General features: G+C 41.7%; 1 protein-coding gene across 2 annotated transcripts in view; it reads left to right on the top strand.

Annotated features, from left to right (window-relative positions):
• Positions 1-1,574: 1,574 nt before the first annotated feature.
• TMEM108 (transmembrane protein 108) overlaps positions 1,575-8,619 on the top strand; it is a 360,574-nt gene continuing 353,529 nt past the window's right edge. For both annotated transcript variants that reach the window (XM_082719156.1, XM_082719155.1), the window contains exon 1: positions 1,575-1,666. The gene's annotated coding sequence lies outside the window, so the exon portion shown is untranslated. The remainder of the gene's footprint in view (positions 1,667-8,619) is intronic.

Raw genomic sequence — 8,619 nt, 5'->3', positions numbered from 1 at the left:
TGGCTACGCTCCTTACCCCAGTCAGAATCGCTATGCACAGTGCCCAAAAATCCATTTCCTTGAAAGATTTAGTGTGCAGCCAGACTTGAGATACAGTGGTTTAATGATAGCAAAAGAAATTTTGAGGCTTTTAAATAGATTCTTCTTGATTAGATATTTCTTTATTCCTGATATACCCATAACCATTGTTGTGCTAGGTTCAATGTATTGGCTGTAACTCTGGATTTTGTGCTAAGCCATCTCTGATACAGACACTGTGATAAGCACTGTGTAAGACTGCTAAAGGGGTTTCACTTCTGGAGTTGATAAGCCAGAGAGGCCCAAGACACACTGAAAGGTGAAGTTTTCTCTAAGATGCAGTTTGATCATCTTGATGAATAAGGTAGAAAACAGGTTGAAGCATTGTCATACCACCTGGTCAGTAAAGCTGGGGAAAGAAGGTTTTGGGGAATTTAGCACTTAGGCATTTAAATCACCTTGGTACACACTACAGGCTAAGTAATATGAGCTTGACTATGCTGAAGAACAAAGGTTCTGGCTGGCAGGTCTGAACAGATTTATGGTTAGGTCAAGTTCTGAGAGATGGCAGAGACAATGAACTTCCTGACTTCCTGACTTCTACCCGCTGGTATTACAGACAGAAGGACGTCTGGGCAATTTTAAAGACTCCTAAGTTAGGTTATTTTACAACCTTCCTGACATGCCTGAATTGTTCAAGATGTTGAGAGGGATATCTCCCTGCATGCTTTTCCTATATGTTTCTTCCTGAGCTTGCTTGTATAGTTCTAAGACAGAATGTAAATTTCCAGAAGGCAAAGATTACTTACATTGCTTTCTGACCGAGGGTCTAGCACAGTGCCACTGAGACACAAATGATAAATACTTCAGAATGAAAATAAACCTAGTGTTCTCTACAACTTCTAGTTCCCATATTCCAACCATCAAGTTGGCAGAGATTACTGCTCCATAAACTAAGGGTAGGCGATGGGGGAATTAAACGCACTTCCCCTCAGCCGGTGCCCAAACACCCCATGTTTACTCAGTCCCTGGAATGCTTTCCATCACCGAAGGAAGGAAAAGAAAAGGTCAAGAAACTTTTAGATAACATAGAACAAGGGCTAAACCATTTTCTGACAGGTGCCCTTAAAATCTTGCTGTTCGAAGCGTGGTCTCCAGATCAGGAGAATCATCACCATCTGGAGCTTGTTAGAGAGGCAGAATCTCAGGTTTCCATTCCAGATTTACTGGATCAGAATACTCCGTTTAACAAGATACCCAGGTGATTGCTATTAATATTTAGAATTTCAAGTAGCAATAGAGGTATTCATTCATTCATTGAGCAAAAACAGCTCTGGAAAACAGATTCAGCCCTTTGTGCCCGCTTCGCACTGGCTCGGCTCGATAGCAACCGAACCCCCAGGGACATCGGAGCGGGTGCTGCCGAGGGCAATTTGGTGATTGGCTGGTCAGACCACGTGACCGGCGCCGGGCCTCTCTTGTTACCGGATTGGCTCTCGTGGATTCTGACGGACAGGGCTGGGGCGGGCCAGAGCCCGGACGGAGAGGCGCGCGCGGGGGCGCGAAGCCACGAGAGCGCGAGTGCGCGTGCGCGAGCGGCGGGGCTTTCTCCGGAGCCGTCGGAGGGAGCCGGAGCGCTTCTCCTGAGGTAAGCGCCTCTGCGGGGCTGCCCCCTGCCCCTAGCGCGGCTGGTGGGGACTAGCCGGTTGGGCAGGGCTGGGCAGGGTAAAGGGGGAAGTCTGGGGTCCGCCGCGGGAGCTGTGCTTCGGGGAGGATGCAGACTCGCACTCAGCCATCCTGGTTGGGTGCCTCGGTTTCCCTTTTCCTAGCCTCACCACGGTGACGAGTCCGCCCGAAGGGAGTTGCCCATCTGGCAGCCTCGTCTCTGCCTTTGTTTCCCGCCTGGAGGGATGCTGGTATCGGCCCTCTCCTCAGGTAAAGGGTAAGCATGGTGTGGCGGGGACATCAGTGGACTCCGGATCTGGGCTGGGGTCCGGGAGAGGATGGCTTTAATGCAGTGGGACCTGTCATATGTGAGAAGGAAGGAGAAAAAAAAAAATGTGTCACTTTAGCCAAGCCGCGGGACTCGAACTAATCCGGCGGCGAGCGATGCCGAATTCCTAGCGCAGCTGTGCGGGCGGGGGAGGGGGCCACAACCGGTGGACCGAGCCCAAGTGTTGCCCGTGGAAGGCTTCTCCGGACCTGCACGGGCGCTCTCACCCCAGAGTTGCATCGATACTGACGGCTTTTAGCCTGCCGAGGAAATCCAGATTTTCGTTAGGAGATGAAAAAAAAAAAATTTTTTTTTTAAGCAGTTGGGCACTGGTCTAAAGGAGCAGATCTAAATGAGAGGCTACAATAAGGAATTACAGTTAACAGCGAAACCGATGACTGGTAAATTGTGAGGAGGGAAATGCCTGCAGTGAGCTGCAGACCAGATCGTCACACAGATTCTCCTTTAAGAGGATAGGGGTTTAGGGGTGGCAGTGGGGGTCGGGTGGCCGTTATATCTGTAAACTGAGGTCTTCTGAGCTGCCGAAGAGAGTAATTATTTTGAGCCTGTTAATGGCCTGTAGGGAGGAGGGAAGGCATGGTGTAAATTAACACCTATTCAGACTCCCTTAATTCTTTGAAAAGTGCTGGTTTAAAGACCATTTGGATGCCAAAATGGTTTGTGTGTTGGGGATGGACGATGTCTCCTTTAAGTCATAGTATAAAAAGGGAAGTTGTGTACAAGACATCTGCTTTTCTTCTCCATTTCCCTAGACCTATAATAGCAAGGGCATACTGTATATCTTATAATAAAATGTTAAAAGTCCCTTCAGTTTTCCACTAATTTGTTGGATGTATCTCTTAGTTTACTTGGTAAGAAATGGTTTGTCTGTCATTAGGAAGATTTTACCGTATGCTGGAGTTTCACTGTAATCTATTTAGAACTTATTCTGGTGTGAGATCGAGAAGAATCTACCTGATTCCTTGGAGACCTGCTGATATTCCTTCAAAGCCCTTTTATTACTCTTACCTTCCCACACACAAAGTTTCGTTTCCTTAGGAAACAATGTGATTTTTCAAACATTTAAGGCACACCTCATGCCTATGAAATGCCTACACTTGCTAAGAAATCAGTTTACTTGACAAGTTAAAACAAATTGAAGAAGGAACACTTAAATGTTCTGATTCCCCTAACGAATTTATCAGCTGTAGCAAATCAACTTTTTGATGGTTTTCTGAAGTGAATGAAAGTAAAGTTGCAACACTTTTTAGGAATGTAACAAATGACCCTATTAAAGTGAATATAGATTGTTACCCCATAGATTGGAATGTAAAGTAAATTAGTGGGAATAATTCAATTTACCAATGATTGTTTTTTAAGATGGCATGTGATGGAGGGAAGGAAAAGGAATTCTGAAGGTGGGGTAGGTAGTATAGTTTGAAAAGATACGCTTTTATGTTTAGAAAAATGTCATTTTTATATAAATTATGTAAAGGTCATAGTACATTTATGTTTAGCCTTTGGAAGAGAGATATGTTTTAAATTTATAGGTTTATACAGGGGAAAAGAGAAAGATTGGCTGGCTTAATTCATCTTGAGGGAAGCAGTGTACCTCAGTGACCGACAAGACACGGTTTTATTTTCTGGTTCAGTGACAGCCCACTAGTGTTGCTTTCGAAACAACAAGGAAATCATGTCATTTCTGTCCTCTGGGTCAGAACAGAGAGGATGGAGAGCAAATGAGAGAGATTAGAGTCCGACCTGCATACCTAAGCAATAGTGTCCTTTGAGCGGGATCTGTGTCACATTGTGTAAATATAAGAGCCTTCATATTGAGATTGGTCTGAGCACCTTCCCTAAGATGCATGCTATGAGATAAAGCTGGATAATGCTGCCACAGGTGGGGGCATGAGTGAGATCATCTGCAGAAGTACTGGGGGAAGAGGAGAGCCAGAAAGTGTTCAATTCAATGAGGTTCTGCTGCTTGCCTTTGGGGACTTAAGGAGGCATTTCCAGGCAGAACTCATTATTGACTAGCCTGGTTGGGCTTTGTATGGCTTCCATAGGTGCTGCCCTTCATGTGGAGACTCCTGCGGAGGTCCCGTTTCTCAGGTTGTAAGCATCAGTTACGTTTGTTATATGCTCTAGAAAAGAAAGGCTCACAAAGACACAATCTAGCCTGCCATTCTTCCCGTCTTTGGCTCCTGTCACCCACAGGCTTCCAGAAACAAGTTGTGCCCTCCCTACCAGTAGATGGCACTGCTGTCTCTGAAATTCCTTGAGGAGATGAAATCTAGCTGGCAAAGCAGTGGTGTGTAGCCTCCAGATTTAGAAAGGCTATCAGCTACCCCCCTCCCAAAAGGTTCTAAAAACCAGAAGTGTTTATATTAGGTAGAAATAATATGTATTGGGGAGTTGAGGAATGGGTACAATTACTTTCCTGGTTGTGTGTAGGGGGAAAGGCAGAGGGTAAACTGACAAGCATTATATCATAGGTTTTTAAAAGCTCTTGGGATACATGTTGGTTAATTGAACATGAGGTTGAAATCCTGATTCAATCATAATTCACAACAATTTCATAGTTCTAATTCTTTGCACGTAAAGCTAGTCTACACATGACAGGACTATGGAAATATACGTGTGACTTTTAAACCCGATAAATATCCAGTAATTACATGCTCTGAAGGTAGTGGTGAGAGTACTAGTAAAAGCAGTGCTTGTTGTTACTGTACTGCAGGGCTGTCCAGATAGGTCCAAGTTATTCCGAATCAGTTTCTTCTAAAACTTGGAAATTACCGAGAAGTATTTTAAGGTTTTCTTAGCTAATGCGGTCCTTTCAAGATTATGGTATTTAAAATCTTGAATTTTGGTTTTATTAAGTTTGTTAGCCAGAGTTTACTTATCTATTCCTCTCTTTTGGAATGGCTGTTCTTTCTTTGTTATTGACTGTTTTTTGAGATGGAATTTGTAGCCCCGGTATTTGAAGGTGAGTGCTGTTGCCAGTGAAGTTACAATGTATATGAGAACCTCATTTTGACCCTGCCTGAGCTAGAGGATGCTGCCTCTGGGTATCATTACCCCAGTCACCTGCTTCCTCGTGCAGTTCACTCTCTATGGCTCAGCTTATTCGTGGTTTATTTCTGTCTCCAAGAGAACTGATGATCTGGTTTTTTACTACCAATGCTGAATCCTAAAATCCTGCTGGTGCTAGATGGCAGTAGTTACCACAGTCCATTAATATAGCCTCATTATGTGACCTCAAATAAATCTTTGCCTTTCTGAAACTCCGTTTTCTTGCCTCATCACTGGGATTGCTAACGTGATACATGTCTATTAAAATCTCGTTCAAGTCTTATTCTGTGGCAGGGTGACTCTTGTAAGGTATTTCTGAAGCCTCTGAAAAATTCTCATCTAGAAGGCAATTTCATATTGTGAGCCTAGGGCAAAAAGAAATTTCAATAATATTTCTTTCCAGAGAAATGATTATGTATTGTCTTAAAATCTTAATTCACAATATGAGGGGTTTGAAGCGGCGGGGTGTGGGTGGGAGGTTGGGGTACCAGGTAGTGGGTATTATAGAGGGCACGGATTGCATGGAGCATGGGTGTGGTGAAAAAATAATGAATACTGTTATGCTGAAAATAAATAATTAAAAAAATCCTAATAATTCAGAGTTGGAAGAAACCCTATAGGTGGTTTAACTCAACTTTTTCATTTTATAGGCAGTTTCGGCTCAGAACTGACTGACTGACCAAGCTAACAGAGCTAGTTAGTGGTAGAAAACTTGTTAGAGAATTAGGAGCCAAGCTCTTAATCCTCTCCATCTTTCCTTCTTCAATGCTGCCTTTCTCCACTTGCCATCAGGACTCAGAATATGCTATATCTATAGGGCTGGAGCCAAAGAAAATTCTGAATAATTCCTTAATGTATCATTTTAAAGCCACAGCATGAATAATGTTGAGTTTGGCTAGAAATTCAAGGTCAGGCTTTTCTTTGCAGCTTGTTCTTCACTGACTGATCCTGCACACAATTCTTTATGTACATCTTGGGGTTTTAAAACTTTATGGATACTGTTTCCTAGAAGAAAATAAAACTTTCATTATCCTAGAAGTGTCCCTTACCAATGGGATGTTCTTATATTAGGTTCATGGAACTCTGAGTGCTGCATGGAAAGATGTCTATATAATAGGCTTCTTTTGTAATCTTATAACATTTAACACATTATTCTGAGGAGGAGTTTCTTCAACTTCAACAGACTGCCAAAGATGGGTGGGGGGTGGTGAGGGAAGTAGAATTCATGGCACAAAAATAGGGTAGAAATTCTAGAGTCTAGAATAGGTTGTGGAAAATTGCCAGGATAGGAGAGTTTTTGAGGAGCTGAAGACACTATAGTGCATGAGGGTTGGGGGTAGAGTATAGAAGTAAAACTATGAAAGTTCTTAGAAAGTTTTAGCTTTATTAAAGTGTTTAAAATAGCTCACTAAAGGAAGATGCTAATAGAATTTTATTCATTTTAAATTAATAATGGATATACAAATATTGATTTCCATTTATCATTGCTTGCCCATTAAGTACTCTCTCATGATTTCACCAAAAACACTTCCATATTCATGTTCCTTCATTGAAGATGACATGCATTGTAAGAGCCTCCTTTCTTCACCAATCTGCTTTGATTTCCAGATAGTTAGTGCTTTTCTGACTTGTGATTTGGTGGGTTGACTCCTGTTTTTCACTTCTGAGGTCCTTCATTGCACTTTTTTACTGTAAGCTCCTAGGACTCACCATGATCTGAGGTGCAAAAATAGCATACATGTTAGGGATAAAAATCTTGATGTTCTTTTCTTTGTCCTCAAGATTTATCATAGAAGCTTCTGCTTCTTGGTTAATTATTTTCTTTTCCTTTCCTTTCCTTCCTTTCCTTTTCTTTTTTTCTTTCTTTTTTTTTTTTTTTTTTTTTTTTAAGGCTCTTTTCTTTGTCCTCAGGATTTATCATAGAAAATTCTGCTTCTTGGTTAATTATTTTATTTTTCTTTTCTCTTTTTAAAGATTATTTATTTATTTATTTGACGCAGAGAGAGAGAGAGATCACAAGTATGCAGAGAGGCAGGTAGAGAGAGAGAGGGGAAGCAGGCTCCCCGCTGAGCAGAGAGCCCGATGTGGGGCCTGATCCCAGGACCCTGGGATCATGACCTGAGCTGAAGGCAGAGGCTTTAACCCACTGAGCCACCCAGGCACCCTCTTTTTCTTTTTCTTTGTCTTTACTATTTGTCCTCCAAATAGTAGTAACTCAAAGTTTTTATATATTGAAAATATTTTTGGTTTTGCCAGAGCATATACAGAAGTTAATTTATGTTCAAGTCCTGTTTTGGACATGTGAAACACAACTTTGGTGGCAATCACTACATTATGAAGAACATCTGCTTAAAAATCTGATCTTTTCTGTGTCACCTTTTGTGCCATAGTGACCCAAACTGGTGAATGCTATCTTCTGGTCCCTTTTGGGTATGGGCCAGATTAGTATTTGTTCTTGTTTTCGCAGAAGAAAATTACCCTTTTCAGAAGGCTGTCAATTGAGTTTAATAGAAAAAAAGTCAAAATTTCTGCGTTCTATTCCAGTACACTAATTTATTGTGAGATTTTGGGGGCATTATTGGCATCTGAGTTTATATCTTTGTATAGAAAATAAGAGAGAAGAGTAACCAAGACTTAAATTCTTTCCATTTCTAGAAATCTGACTATATGAAATTTTATATGGTACCTAGACTATTTCCTAAAAGCGCTAGCTAGTTGGGAATTATAATCAAATTTGGTGCCAAGATAATTCTTTGTATCTGAAAATTACTTTCTGATTTACAAAAATATTCTGTTTCCTTTTTACTTAATGTGTGGTCAGAGAACAGCAGCATTGGTATCATCTGGGAGCTTGTGAGAAATGCAGATTCTCAGGCTTCACTCAGGATCTACTGAATTAGAATGCATCTCATCAAGATTTCCAGGTGCTATGTGTGCACATTAAAGTCTAGAAGTGCGGCTTAGTCTCATTTGGAGTTTCACATTAACCTTGTGAGGGAAGAGGTATTTTACAGATAAAATATCAGGGAGCAGAGATTTGTTAAGTAATTAAGTCAAGGTTAGTGTGTCTTACCCAGAACGTTGTACCAAATATAATGTTGTCATCTTGGTTGGTCTGGAGCAGCCTTGTATGATAGATAATAACTGTTAGCTGCCCGGCAGCACATGGTCTTAGGTGTGGCTGTGTTACTCATTCTAGCCAATAAAATGTGAGTGGAAATGGAAGGGTTTTGCAAGCCACTTCCAGAAAAAAAACACACAGGGAATACCATGTGAGTTTCCATGTTTTCCACTTCTGGCTGATTGGAATGGAGAAGATTCCTAGGGCAAGTTTAGAAATCAAGTTTTAAGAAAGGTGGCAAAACTTACATTAGCCTGGGTACCTGGATCACTGTGTCAGTGAGGGCCGCTCCACTGACTGACCAACCTGTTTACCTGTTCAGTATGTATATGGGAGCCAGAAATAAATTTTTGTTGAGCTTGAGACATTATATGTATTTGGGTCTATGTGTCAAGCACTTAGACCACACACAAAT

The sequence above is a fragment of the Mustela nivalis genome (assembly GCF_964662115.1).
Source record: "Mustela nivalis genome assembly, chromosome: 1".
Classification (NCBI taxonomy): domain Eukaryota; kingdom Metazoa; phylum Chordata; class Mammalia; order Carnivora; family Mustelidae; genus Mustela; species Mustela nivalis.
Note: the sequence above shows the minus strand (reverse complement) of the source record. Positions and strands in the feature narration are given on the sequence as shown.